The 15,563-nt window shown below is 36.5% G+C and overlaps 1 protein-coding gene and 1 pseudogene across 1 annotated transcript in view; one reads left to right on the plus strand and one right to left on the minus strand.

Moving 5' to 3' along the window:
• The window catches only part of Hcn1 (hyperpolarization-activated cyclic nucleotide-gated potassium channel 1), a 398,847-nt gene that overhangs the window by 308,286 nt on the left and 74,998 nt on the right, over nucleotides 1-15,563 (plus strand).
• Nucleotides 7,594-7,761, minus strand: LOC120101123 (small nucleolar RNA U3; annotated as a pseudogene).

Raw genomic sequence — 15,563 nt, forward strand, 5'->3', positions numbered from 1 at the left:
GATTTTTATTATCATTTCAAAACAAATAATCTAGCATCCTATCTGGAAAGGTAGAATTATTATCCCAATGTTTTCTATATGTGCAAACTATTTTGATGCTGAAAAGGTCAAATATTTAATGAGCAGGATGGACAAATTCTTCCATATTTAATCTCTATATTCGGCAAGCCAAAATACTAGATAAATGAACATAATATAGGTGAGTGTGTCTGACATAAGCAATATTTATCTTCAGTTTTGCCAATGTAACATAGAAGCTTGGAGCTCTGTTTTCTCACTTTAGAATGTTGGAATTATGGGTCATTTTGGCACCAAATAGCAAACCCAGGCTTCACATTGCTTTTGATTGCATCTGCTGTAACAGAGGCATCGTAGCACATGCCTGTTGTATTAGATCTCCTGCAGATCTTCACACATGTATTTCATATTCTTGAATAGAAAACATTAGCATTACATGGAGGTTTTTAAGTGCATGATACTTCACAGAATTTCAGGATTTCCTCCAGCAAATACTAACACTAAAAGAATTAGTTTACAAATTCTAAAGGTGGAGAAATTGAGGCTTAAGTGGATTATAATTTTTTTCCAGGCCACAAAGCATTTTCAGCTTTAGAAAATAGTTATAATAAATTTCCTGTGTTTTCTATAGTAAGCTCTTGTGGTTTTCTCAGAAGTGTAAATTCTTTACTATCATTAACTGAACAGCTTGGAAATACTACATGTATTTATAAATAAAACAGAACGATCTTGTATGTTTTGCTATGAAAATATTGGTGAAAATATTTAGTGGTCTTATATTATCTAGAAATATCCCATGTTACTTTAAAATGGATAAATATGATTAGTGTTTATAGTGTATCATATAATTGTACCTAGTTGCAGATTTTAAAAACAGTTAAAATTTTGAAGCATGTACTTATGCTTTAAAATTAAGATATTGATTATTTTAGGAAATTAGTGTAAAACTTTAATTACTACAAAGGAGAGTTAAAAACCATGAGGTATACCAAAGTTATCAGAACATAGTTGTATTAACAGACTGGCAGAATATTTAAGGTTGAATAATTAGTTGTATACTTAGAAATATTATTAGCATAGTTTTTTCAATCTGTTGTTGCAGTTGCTAGTGGACACTCTTTGACATCAGGCTAATGGCACTGATCCCTGCTCCCTATTCTCCACGGAGGGTGGAGAGCAGTCAAGCAGTCTCTGAGAATAGTTTTATTCACGTCTAACAATAGAACACATTGATTTTACCTGGGGAGAGGAGGATCTTTGCTTGGTTTCTCTTGCATTCCAAGTTTCTATTAATTCTGAGGACTTCTAGAAATTTTCTGAAAAAACATTTTAATTTCAAAAGCATCAGGGCATATAGGGCATACAGTTTATTAAAATACCTTAACAAAAACTGTTTCCGTTTATGTCAGTACTAATATTATCATCATTATTGAAATCACTATATGAATTAATATGAAAAAATTAATCCTTGCTCTCTAGGATAGCACTTTATGATTTTATAACAATGCTCTGCTAGAGGCAAATATTGACACTTAATAGTGATTGTATTCACAGCACTTTCATGTTCTCTGCCGCTTCTCTGGATACAGAAATAACATTTAATAATGTTCTAGTCTTAAATGGCATTAAGGAACTAATTTTACTTTATGCAAGCAGCAGGCTCCCTTACCCACTTACGCCAGGAAATTGTCTGAATATAAAAATTTAAAAAATTGCTTATAAAGCATGGTTACTCTGTTAGTCTGCTTTTTGTCACCATAAGAAGCCCTTAAAACTTTTAATGTATACATATAAAAATGTATTTGGCTCATGGCAATTCTGGTTTTAGAAGTTCTGAGTCTTGAACAGTCAAACCCTTTACTTTTAGGCCCTTGATGAGATAACAAATCACTGTCACATGTGTATTAAAAATAAAGAATAAAAAGGGAAGGCAACAGCGAAGATCCTCTAGCCAGGAAGCAAAAGAGAAAATCTAAACATTCAACTACACACTTCCAGAGTAAGGCTGAAGTGGCTAAAAATCTCCTATCAGGGCCCACATCTTCAAGGCTCTCCAACCTCCTTATATTTCCATTTGTGGGGTGCAAGACTTAAGTTATCTTATTGTGGGGGCATTCAACATCCATGTTGTAACAGCCAACATAATACAAATATATTATGAGACTTTTATGACAATCAAGGAATGAATCAATAGATTGAATTAATTTTGGTTATATAAGTTTACTCATTTCTGTATCAGCTTGCAAAACTTTAATGAAATCCTTATCTTTTATGCCTTTAATATTATTTCAATAGAAAGAGACAAAACCAAAACTCAGCCTAAGGATTACTCTATATGTCAGTAAGATTAACATATATTAGTGAAAAAGAGGCATTGTGAGAAGATAATGTTTCAGGTGAAAAGAATGATTGCATTAAAGAGAGGTGAGAGAAGGAAGAGGAGGAGGAAGAGGAGGAAGAGGAAAACCACGCTTTTTTTTTCAAGCATGGATGGATTCGTGGTTAGATGCACAGAGAACTGTCTCCTAGTCCACATTGTGAGAAGTGTGTTTAACTTCCCCGTGAAGGCTTGAGAATGTGTTCTGAGTTGCCAGGCTCCAAACCCAGCTTCAGTCTCAGATGGAGTGAGTATACTTCTGTGTCCAGAACGAAAAGTTCTCTTTCTAGCCACAGTGCCTCTTTAACCAGAAATGTCAAAAAATGATTTCCCTGGCTTATAAATTACTATAGTTAAGAGAAATACAGATTCATGCCCCAAGGATTGGTAAATACAAAAGAGTAATAAACAATACCAAACAGTAGGCCGGCATCGGTGATAATGGAAAGACTGTTCATTAAGAATTCAGAGAACTGGCTTTATCCCTGACATTTACTAACTAGATGTAAAACCTGTGAAAATGAATTCGCCACTCTGGGCTTCTTCTCATCTGTGAAATGAGAGGATTGGAAACAATTATCTCCATGGTGCCCTCAAGCTCTCCATGTCTCTTTTACACTAAATATATGTTAATCTCACTGACGTGATCCAAAAGACACTTAAAGTGTCTTCTGGGTCATCTTTATGCACATAATTCATTAATGGGTACTGCTGGCTGGGGACATAGTACAAAGAGACCATGTCTCTTAGAATAACCTGACCATTTGTATTCTATAATAATGACCTTAATTACTTATGCCAATAATTATTCCTCAAACTCAATGCCGTCTTTCTATACCACCCTCTTGAGTGATCTTATTCCTCCCAGCTTTGGCGCTACAACTATAAATGGCTGTGTCATTATGTATACTTCGTGACACCCCATCACATGACCACCTGATAGTACGAACAGAGTCATAACTAAATTAAAATTCCCGTGAGTCACAGGAAGAGGTGTCAACATGTAGTTACAAGAAGTGTTTGCATATTTTTGTCTCTTCAAATATGTAACATTTTTAATTGGCTTTACCAAGAACCAACAACTGTGCTAAAGGCTCGTTTTTGCAAGCACTCTTAATTACTGAGCCTATAAAGAATAGGCTGCAGGTGAGTCTGCACAAAAAAAGGCCCCCAAAGTAATTGGAAAGTTACAGGAAAAGTAAAGAAAGGAACGAAAAGAGATCAGCTCACAAAGGAGCTAAAGAAATGCCTGCAGCAAAAGGCAGGAGAAAAGAGTGGGGAAACCACGAAACTTCACCTTTAAGAGCATAGGGAATAAGAAATTAACTTAAAACATTCAGAAAGGTAACTCAGCACTGGGAATAATTCAGAAATGCCTCCTAGAGTTAGCCTAAAGAATGTCGCTTCCAAAGATTGGGATGAATTGCTTATAACAATTTGAAATATGCTCAGTAAGCTTCATTTACTGTACCAGGAGAACAAAGGGTCGTGCTGATAGAAATGCCCACTGTGGATTGCAGACCTCTCCAATTGGGATCTCCAGAGAACACAAAGCAATATTTTCACATCTATTTTACTTTAAAATTATAACATATTTATCAACACTTTTATCTCTTGTCTGTTGGTCGTCCTTCACATATTGCATATGCATCTGGGTTTGTGCCTTTGCAGTAAATTATTTCATATTCAAGTGATCATAACCCAGGACTGACATTCATTTAGCACTGCTATATGCAAGATCATACTTCATTCTTCAGTGCCTTCTCTGTAGCTTGTCAGACCACTTTATGACACGAAGGGACAGAAGACAGAGAGAGTCAAGTTACTTCTCTAAGGCATAAAATTAAAGGAGGAAAGATGCAAAATTCAAAGTTGCATCTTTTTCTCCAAACTTCTTCTCTTGGACATCCAAAAGGGAGCCATGGATAATGGGGTTATTCTCCACCTCTACCTTGAGATATACTTTAGTTCCTCAAATATTGCCAAGGTTCCAAAGTCATTTTTCAATGACCATATTTGTTCCTACTAACAATTCCCAGCACAAAGTCTCAAGTATGTTGGAAGGAAGACAGAAAATTAATTTGAAGGCAAACGAGAATGTGCATAACTCTCTTGAACTCTTAGATCCTTTGGAAGAAATCTTACGTCTCTCTGACTTAATTGTTGGCTTTAACACTTTTCTCGATCTATGACTGTCCACTTTTGCTTCTTCACTTTTGTGAAGGCTAACACTTCACAAAGCCCACGCATACAATTTGAAATATTTGTTATACATATTAAGTCTTCTATGAATCTGAAATGCAAGTTCCTGGCCTCTGCATGACCACTCTAGCTCCCAGTTAGAGTCTGCCTGGAGAAGTGAAACTACCAGATTACACACATAGTTTAACTATATTCTGGTACACAGTAGGATTTGATATTTTCTTTAAGTCCTTGTCTGTCCCATTATTTTATATGCCAGATTCCTGAAGTCATTACTTTTATTCTCAGGCTGAGCTGAATAGTTAATGCATCTAGAAATCTTTAAGAAATATTAATGCCAGTAGCAGCTGGTTTTCACTGTCTGCATCACCATTATGCAGCAGTTAACACACATAAATGTGAACACTGGACAAGGGTTCTGGGCACAATAAAGTGACTTCTGACTTATGCAATGTGCATCAGGCACTTCTCAGGATCTTCATGAAGACTCATAAAAAACCATGAGACTCTAATAAAGTACTCAGAAGACCAAATGCTCTTTGGAAGCTTTAAATCATTACAGAAATATTGCACTTACTATTATCATTGCCCAAGACCAATATAGACCTCTCCTGAGAGACACATCCAGAGCATGTCCAATACAGAGGTCAATGCTAGCAGCAAATCACTGAACTGAAAACAGGACCCCGTTTAGGGGAATTAGAGGAAGGATTGAAAGAGTTGAAGGGACTTGCAACCCCATAAGAACAACAATGCCAACCAACCACAGCTTCCAGGGACTGAACCCCTACTGAAAGACTATACATGGACTGACCCAGGACTCAAACTGCTTATGTAGCAGAGAATAGCCTTGTTGGGGCACCAGTGGAAGGGGAAGCCCTTGGTCCTGCCAAGGTTGAACCCCCAGTGCAGGGGAATGTCAGGGGGGTAAGGGAGGTGGGGAGGGGGAACACCTGTATGGGAGAGGGGATAGGGATGCAGGCTTATGGACAGAAAACCAGGAAAGGGAATAACATTTGAAATGTAAATAAAGAAATATATCTAATGAAAAAAATTTTAAAACATCGATAGGTTTCAAAAATACTCATTTGCACATCTATGCCCATATAGAATATCACCTGACATCTGTATATAGTACCTTCTTTCCTTTGTTTAAATTTTGTTTTTTTCTGCATTATTATATCAATGAATGTTAGACAACAAAAATGACTCCAAAACATATGTATTTATACAAAGACATTAAAATAAATTATTTTGTATTAATTATACAGTATTAAGTTAGTTCACTAACGGAGCTCTCTTGTTGTGCTCAGCACTTTTTTCCTTCTTTCAGACTATCTGTGCATTATACAACTTTTTGTCCTAATAGTTTTATGTATTTTACTTAGCCCATAGTACCGTTCCACAAGCAACAAGAATTCGTTTCTTCTCTGCTGCTGCTGACAAACTGCAAAGCCTTATGAGACTGTATGGTTTCCAGTTTTGTGTTTTTATGGGATTCCTGTGTCTCTACCTCTAGAAGTATTTCTGAAGTTTTCCTTTGGCTCTTTTTCTACTGTTTTTTTTATTGTTGTTGTTTTTATTCTATTATTATTTAGCTCTGTATTTGTTTTCGGGGCAGAGACAAAAATGGTATAGATTTATAGATTTAGATGGAAAGAGGAGCTGTGATTTGGGGAGTTAGAAGAAGAAGGATACTGTCATCAGAATATATTGTACTAAAAATTTTGTTTTCCTTAAAAGAAAAATATGAAAATGTCCATAGAATGAAATGAAAAGAGCAAAAAATTTTTATGTATGCAGAATGTCAGAGGCACCAGGAAGATATGTGTGTGGGTGTACTTTATAGTGTCACACTTGATCATATTTTAAGTGTCTTTTGGTTTTTGTAGACAGCATGGGCATAGATCAACCCCAGCCATTAAAGTAAAACAAAACACACTACTGTCTCTTTCAAACTAAGAATATACAAATGAATGAAAAGAAGACACATCCATGATTATGGTGAACATTAAGCTGCTCAGGAGAAGTAATTTTTAAAACTCTGAACATCAAGAAATATCTGTGTAGATGCTATTATTTACAAACCTGACTGTACTTACAGTATTTCTTATATATTCATTGAATTTTAAAAGTTCAGAAGTGCTATAAAGCAGTCTGTATATATCTTGTTTTCTAACCAGACCTGTGTTGATGATATTATATTAGCATGTACTCACATTGGTTTTCTTTTAGCATTCAAAATAAGAATGTGCTAGGACACAATTTATTTTGAAACAGTATGTTATTATATAGCCCAGGCAATGCTTTGCTGAAGATCGTGGGAATAAAGGTATATGCCAATAGCCAGGCACAGTTGGAATATTGTTTTGAAAGCAGAATAATTAAAGTATATGATGAAACTTGTTAAGTTACAAGTAATTTCATAAAAGCTTACCAATTCCAACTTTATTATCTCTTTCAAAAACATTTTTAACCGTTTTAACTTAAAAACACTAATTTTTATAATTAAAGAACAGAAGCTATTGAATTTTGTAACAACAGTGTATATACTTAAAAATTACTTTCATTATTAGGCATTTCTTTCTGATAAGTTCATTTCTCATTCATATTTTGTTGTTACTTGATTATAAATATAATATGATACATGCTTTCTTAACAATTCTCAGTCTGTCTTTTTCAAACAAAAATACCACAATAATAATGACAGATAAACAAATTCTGCACATTGGGCAAACAGTTTTATATACATATTAATATAAAAAAGAACATTTCACAGTGAGTATCTGAATGGAAATCCAGTGTCTGCAAACAAGAGGGCAAGCATCAGCCTGAGATCATTCCAGAAAAAAAAATTAGATTTTTCCATTGTAACATTTCCTGCAAATATCTGATCTACACACTCTGCTGTAAGATTCCTAATTCTATGGAGGACGTAGGTACTTACTATTTACCAACAGGACAAACCCAATTTCTTCAGGCTTGAGAGACGTACTTACCTGCAGAAGACCCTGTGTGTCACTTCATATTTACACTAAAGGTAAATGAAAAGAAAGTTAACAAAAAAAGTCTGATTTAACTGCAAATGGGCTTACTTTATCTACACAGTCAGAGAAACTTCTCTAGTAACGAACTATAGAAATGATCCCTGAAAGTATAGTCTTTGGGCTTACTTTATAACCATGCTTTTTAAGATTGGCGTTTTTACATTGATTGTTTTCCTCCCATTCACTATATTGGGAGGCAATATCAGAAAAACGTTTATGTCTTCACTATGTAACTTACTCTGTAATGACCTTGTTGCTTAGCTTCTAAATAACCATAAATTCTTTTATCACAGAGATTAAAATGTCCCTGGTAGGAATAATTGAACATATGTCTTAAAAATGAATACTATCTTCCTTCAAATCCTTTAGAAATAATATTTGGCAAACTGGTTAGCTCAGAGCCTAGTGTTTTATACACATAGATGTCTTTCTTTCTTTTTCATGGCAGGATTAAATCAGATATTATAAATTTGGTAACTGTATAGATAATATTATATTAAAATATTCTTGATAATGAACAAGATAGATGGTTTATAAATTAAAGAGAGATATTTAGATGAATTAAACAAGGAAAATAAATTCATTGTGTGCAATGTGCTTTAAATTTTGTTACATTTAAGGTAATGTGTTATTATTTGTATCTGCTGTGAAAGTTTGTACAAAAATGAAAATATAAATTATGTTTTAAAATTACTGATACCATTTGATTTTATTAGGTTGAGTAGTGAGAAGACATTGTATACAGATGGATTGCCAGAAACACAATCCATTACAACAAATTTTAAAACTTTAAAAAGTCCTTTTTAAAACATATCCATAGTATAAGAAGCACTGATAACCAGTACCACTTAAACACTAACCCAGCTGTCAGTCTACATTGGAAAATAAGCCCATCTCCCACGATTACTGATACCATTTTTTTTTACTGAAATATGACAAGCAACACAATCTTCAATTCTACTTTTCAGTTGATGTATAAGAGTACTGGCTCCCCTTCAGTGAATCTGGGAAATATATACATTTCGTGACTGACCTTTCACAAAAATTTTAGGAGCTCTGAGCATAACTAAGACACCCACACAGCATTCTTCCTAAGTGTAGAGAAAATATATTGTACGTGCTGCAGAGGAACAGTGATAATGTTTAGTGTAGTAATATTTGAGAAGTAAACTAAAGAATACCTTGGATAGTAAAATATGTAGTCAAAGAACGTTAGAGATGACGAAACAGAAAAGAGCGAAGTAAGAATGTCTGAGTTCCTTTGGGGAAGAAACACTAATGAATGTACAAATTGGAGGCCGAGAACCATGTTAATAAGAAAACTATGTAGATGCAAAGAGACTGAACTTGACCCTGAGAGCAACAAAAAAATATTAAAAGGTCTTAAGGAAGAGAGAGCAGTAAAATGACCGGAAGATTCTCTGTCTGAATCATAAAAATTAGCTTAAAACTATAGCAAGGCACAAATACACACAGGAGGAGTAGAAAGCAGGAAATAATCAAACTCAGAGCTGAAATCAACCAAGTAGAAACAAAAAGGACCATAGAAAGAATCAACAGAACCAAAAGTTGGTTCTTTGAGAAAATCAACAAGATAGATAAACCCTTAGCCAGACTAACGAGAGGACACAGAGAGTGCATCCAAATTAACAAAATCAGAAATGAAAAGGGAGACATAACTACAGATTCAGAGGAAATTCAAAAAATCATCAGATCTTACTATAAAAACCTATATTCAACAAAATTTGAAAATCTTCAGGAAATGGACAATTTCCTAGACAGATACCAGGTATCAAAGTTAAATCAGGAACAGATAAACCAGTTAAACAACCCCATAACTCCTAAGGAAATAGAAGCAGTCATTAAAGGTCTCCCAACCAAAAAGAGCCCAGGTCCAGACGGGTTTAGTGCAGAATTCTATCAAACCTTCATAGAAGACCTCATACCAATATTATCCAAACTATTCCACAAAATTGAAACAGATGGAGCCCTACCGAATTCCTTCTACGAAGCCACAATTACTCTTATACCTAAACCACACAAAGACACAACAAAGAAAGAGAACTTCAGACCAATTTCCCTTATGAATATCGACGCAAAAATACTCAATAAAATTCTGGCAAACCGAATCCAAGAGCACATCAAAACAATCATCCACCATGATCAAGTAGGCTTCATCCCAGGCATGCAGGGATGGTTTAATATACGGAAAACCATCAACGTGATCCATTATATAAACAAACTGAAAGAACAGAACCACATGATCATTTCATTAGATGCTGAGAAAGCATTTGACAAAATTCAACACCCCTTCATGATAAAAGTCCTGGAAAGAATAGGAATTCAAGGCCCATACCTAAACATAGTAAAAGCCATATACAGCAAACCAGTTGCTAACATTAAACTAAATGGAGAGAAACTTAAAGCAATCCCACTAAAATCAGGGACTAGACAAGGCTGCCGACTCTCTCCCTACTTATTCAATATAGTTCTTGAAGTTCTAGCCAGAGCAATCAGACAACAAAAGGAGATGAAGGGGATACAGATCGGAAAAGAAGAAGTCAAAATATCACTATTTGCAGATGATATGATAGTATATTTAAGTGATCCCAAAAGTTCCACCAGAGAACTACTAAAGCTGATAAACAACTTCAGCAAAGTGGCTGGGTATAAAATTAACTCAAATAAATCAGTTGCCTTCCTCTACACAAAAGAGAAACAAGCCGAGAAAGAAATTAGGGAAACTACACCCTTCATAATAGACCCAAATAATATAAAGTACCTCGGAGTGACTTTAAACAAGCAAGTAAAAGATTTGTACAATAAGAACTTCAAGACTCTGAAGAAAGAAATTGAAGAAGACCTCAGAAGATGGAAAGATCTCCCATGCTCATGGATTGGCAGGATTAACATAGTAAAAATGGCCATTTTACCAAAAGCAATCTACAGATTCAATGCAATCCCCATCAAAATACCAATCCAATTCTTCAAAGAGTTAGACAGAACAATTTGCAAATTCATCTGGAATAACAAACAACCCAGGATAGCTAAAACTATCCTCAACAATAAATCACGGGGAATCACTATCTCTGAACTCAAGCAGTATTACAGAGCAATAGTGATAAAAACTGCATGGCATTGGTACAGAGACAGACCGATAGACCAATAGAACAGAATTGAAGACCCAGAAATGAACGCACACACCTATGGCCACTTGATTTTTGACAAAGGAGCCAAAACCATCCAATGGAAAAAAGATAGCATTTTCAGCAAATGGTGCTGGTTCAACTGGAGGTCAACATGTAGAAGAATGCAGGTCGATCCAAGCTTATCACCCTGTACAAAGCTTAAGTCCAAGTGGATCAAGGACCTCCACATCAAACCAGATACACTCAAACTAATAGAAGAAAAAATAAGGAAACATATGGAACACATGGGCACTGGAAAAATTTCCTGAACAAAACACCAATGGCTTATGCTCTAAGATCAAGAATCGACAAATGGGATCTCATAAAACTGCAAAGCTTCTGTAAGGCAAAGGACACTGTGGTTAGGACAAAACAGCAACCAACAGTTTGGGAAAAGATCTTTACCAATCCTATAACAGATAGAGGGCTTATATCCAAAATATACAAAGAACTCAAGAAGTTAGACCGCAGGGAGACAAATAACCCTATTAAAAATTGGGGTTCAGAGCTAAACAAAGAATTCACAGCTGAGGAATGCCAAATGTCTGAGAAACACCTAAAGAAATGTTCAACATCTTTAGTCATAAGGGAAATGCAAATCAAAACAACCCTGAGATTTCACCTCACACCAGTGAGAATGGCTAAGATCAAAAACTCAGGTGACAGCAGATGCTGGCGAGGATGCGGAGAAAGAGGAACACTCCTCCATTGTTGGTGGGATTGCAGACTGGTACAACCATTCTGGAAATCAGTCTGGAGGTTCCTCAGAAAATTGGACATTGAACTGCCTGAGGATCCAGTTATACCTCTCTTGGGCATATACCCAAAAGATGCCCCAACATATAAAAAAGACACGTGCTCCACTATGTTCATCACAGCCTTATTTATAATAGCCAGAAGCTGGAAAGAACCCAGATGCCCTTCAACAGAGGAATGGATACAGAAAATGTGGTACATCTACACAATGGTATATTACTCAGCTATCAAAAACAATGACTTTATGAAATTCGTAGGCAAATGGTTGGAACTGGAAAATATCATCCTGAGTGAGGTAACCCAATCACAGAAAAACACACATGGTATGCACTCATTGATAAGTGGCTATTAGCCCAAATGCTTGAATTACCCTAGATGCCTGGAACAAATGAAACTCAAGAGGGATGATCAAAATGTGAATGCTTCACTCCTTCTTTAAAAGGGGAACAAGAATACCCTGGGCAGGGAAGGGAGAGGCAAAGATTAAAACAGAGACTGAAGGAACACCCATTCAGAGCCTGCCCCACATGTGGCCCATACATATACAGCCATCCAATTAGACAAGATGGATGAAGCAAAGAAGTGCAGGCTGACAGGAGCTGGATGTAGAATGCTCCTGAGAGACACAGCCAGAATACAGCAAATACAGAGGCGAATGCCAGCAGCAAACCACTGAACTGAGAATAGGACCCCCGTTGAAGGAATCAGAGAAAGAACTGGAAGAGCTTAAAGGGACTTGAGACCCCATATGTACAACAATGCCAAGCAACCAGAGCTTCCAGGGACTAAGCCACTATCTAAAGACTATACATGGACTGACCCTGGACTCTAACTTCATAGGTAGCAATGAATATCCTAGTAAGAGCACCAGTGGAAGGGGAAGCCCTGGGTCCTGCTAAGACTGAACTCCCAGTGAACTAGATTGTTGGGGGGAGGGCGGCAATGGGGGGAGGATGGGGAGGGGAGCACCCATAAAGTAGGGGAGGGGGGAGGGGGATGTTTGCCCGGAAACCGGGAAAGGGAATAACACTGGAAATGTATACAAGAAATACTCAAGTTAATAAAAAAAAAAAAAAAACTATAGCAAGGCACAAAACACAGACACTTGTAGTGTAGTTTAAGAGTTAGCCATGAGTTTAATGGAGAGATAAAGTGTGCTTGACTACACTGGTTATACAGAAGACACAGCGAGATGAAGGACCACTGAAACTGGCACGTGTAATGTAACAGGATTTGGAGACATCCTAAGAACTGGAATGAAGAAATAGGTAATTCACAGAGTTGCAATTTTAAGGAGGATATCATATTTTGCATGTGAAAACAGTTTAACTGTGGCTAGGGATATGAAGTTATTGCTTGCCTAGCATTTTCAAGGCCCTAAGTTCAATTCCAAGGATCACCAAAGTTTAAGAAAATAAACAAAAAGAGGTAGTATTTTAAAAATCCTTTGTAAAAACATCCAAACTGCGAGCTCAGTTGTTTTGTTTTGATTCTTGTTTGCTTGTTCAGTTTTTGTTTTGTTGTTTGTTTGTAATGCTGAGTGTGTTGTATTTGTTACTCCCTCTAATTCCTTCAGTTATCATGTTAGTTCCTCCGTCCTCCCACCCCTGCGTGAGCATGCAAAGGAAGCGGTACACTTAGCATTGACATTTTCACTTCTCACTGCCACCAGGCTCTCCTCTCTGTAGCAGCTTGTTTTTCATTTCCCTCCACACATTCATTCAGCTTTGCCTGCCAAAGACAAGGTTGATAAAGAGTGCCTGAGGCAATGACAAGTGTCAAGTCTACATTTTCTTTAAACTTCAAATTTCAGCAATATAGTCAGTCACACCTTAGAATCACTTTTTCCATTTTCATTGCATATTTTCTTTATCTACATTTCAAATGTTATCCCCCTTCCCAGGTTCCCTTCTGAAAACCCCCTTCCCGTCCCCCAGCCACTGCCTCCATGAGGGTGCTCCCCCACCCACTCCCACCTCGCCTCCCTGGCATTCCCCTACACTAGGACTTCATTAGACCAAGAGCCTCTCCTCCCACTGATGCCAGACAAAGCCATCCTCTGCAACATATGCAGCTGGAGTCATGGGTCCCTCCCTGTGTACTCTTTGCTTGGTCCCTCCAAGAGTATTCCTTGGTTAGTGGTTTAGTGGCAGGGAGCTATGGGGTGTCTGATTAGTTGATATTGTTGTTCTTCCTATGGAATTGCGAACCCCCTCAGCTACCTCAGTCTTTTCTTTAACTCCTGGATTGGGGACTTAGTGAACATTCGCCTCTGTATTTGTTGGGCTCTGGCAGAGCCTCTCAGAAGACAGCTATGTCAGGCTCCTGTCAGCATGCACCTCTTGGCATCCCCAATAATGACTGGGTTTGATGACTGCATTGGGACAGATGTAAAGGAAGAAAATTTAGGGATTAAAAATAATTCAAGGAGTTTTACAAAATGATTTAAAATTTAGAATGTATGAAAAATGCAGTGAGATATAAAAAAAGAGGAAACACAGCAGTGGTCAAAAAGAACACATAGAGAAGACAAATATGTTAATAAATGATAAATCTAGTTTAGGGTAATGGTAAAACTCAAATTCAGAGGCTCAGCATCTAGTTCAAATTGTTCAGCCAGGATTCCATAACTGTATCATCAGTCAAGATTAAGATGTGATGACTATTTCTCAAAATAAGTTAAAAATAGAGCTTGTATGGACTGAGGAGATGGCTCAGTGGTGAAGTACATGCCAGGACCGGAGGATCCCGGGGATTGCCCACCAACTACTTTAGCCGAATCAGGGAGTAAAAGGTTGTCTCAAAGATAAATGCAGTGTTGTTGCAAAAAACATGCAGCAGTGGCTGCTAATATCCAGAGGTCTGCATGCATGTGGGTAGGTATACATGCACACACATGTATGTGAACCCCCTTTGCATAAGTTTCAGACATATACTCCTTCATATATACCCACAAAGAATCACAGGCAGCTTAAAATAGAGAATCTTGCATTGCATGTATATCTTTACACTGCTCCCAACAGTCAAGTTAAGAAGCAGTCCAGATGGTCTTCAGCACATGAATGGATAAAGAAAAAGTGATAATTCACACTGCAGTTTTACTCACCCATAAGGAAGACTGAAATTATATCATTTATGGGAAAAGGGTTTGAACTGAACATAATTGTATTAACTGAAATCATGAGTTCCATAAAAAAAAAGAACTATTTTTTTTCATCTGGAAAACAGTTGAAAGAAGAAGAACATGGAAATAGAAAGGGAGCCCTCCAGCTATGTGGAAGGGAAATGGAAGAGAGGGGTGAGAAAAGAGGAAGGGGCTGAGTATGATCTAAGTAGCCCATATGCATGCATACACGTTCGCTATAAAACCTGTTGCATTTTCTAGCTCATGTATGTTGATAAGATGATTTATTGCAAGCTTAGTAACTTTAATAGATAAAAGAGTCACAAAACGTGTCCTACATACCCTTTCTTATATGTGTCTTAGAGGGTTTGTTTCAGTGAAGCCAACATAGATGTTTTAAGATGAACTGACAAGAAATTTTCTAAAGAAATTACCATGGCTATCTGGATATAGAGACCAAAGTTAGAGTTAATCAGGCAAATTATAAGAAATAAACAAAATAAATATCAAGATTATTGAGAGTTTCACTTGGCCTTGTGGCCAATATTCACCTTGCTTAAAACAAAAGAAGCATTATGGATTTTGAATTACAGTTCTCTGTATGGCATTATAATCTCCATTTAGAAACCAGGAATTAGCAAGTAGAAATTGAGGAAATTTGAAACTTTTGATCTATACTTATAGTTCTGTAAGCAACAAATGAAAGTAAATGTGCTATGTAATTTGACAGAGGAGATCATGGGAAAAACTAAACACTATTAAAATAATTATCAAGTGTAAAAAGGTTTTGAGATATGGAAGATAGATAAGTACCATCTTATGACTATAAACCAGTAAATAATGCCTGGAGT

Source organism: Rattus norvegicus, chromosome 2, assembly GCF_021556685.1.
Source record: "Rattus norvegicus strain SHRSP/BbbUtx chromosome 2, alternate assembly SHRSP_T2T, whole genome shotgun sequence".
In the NCBI taxonomy this organism is placed as follows: Eukaryota; Metazoa; Chordata; class Mammalia; order Rodentia; family Muridae; genus Rattus; species Rattus norvegicus.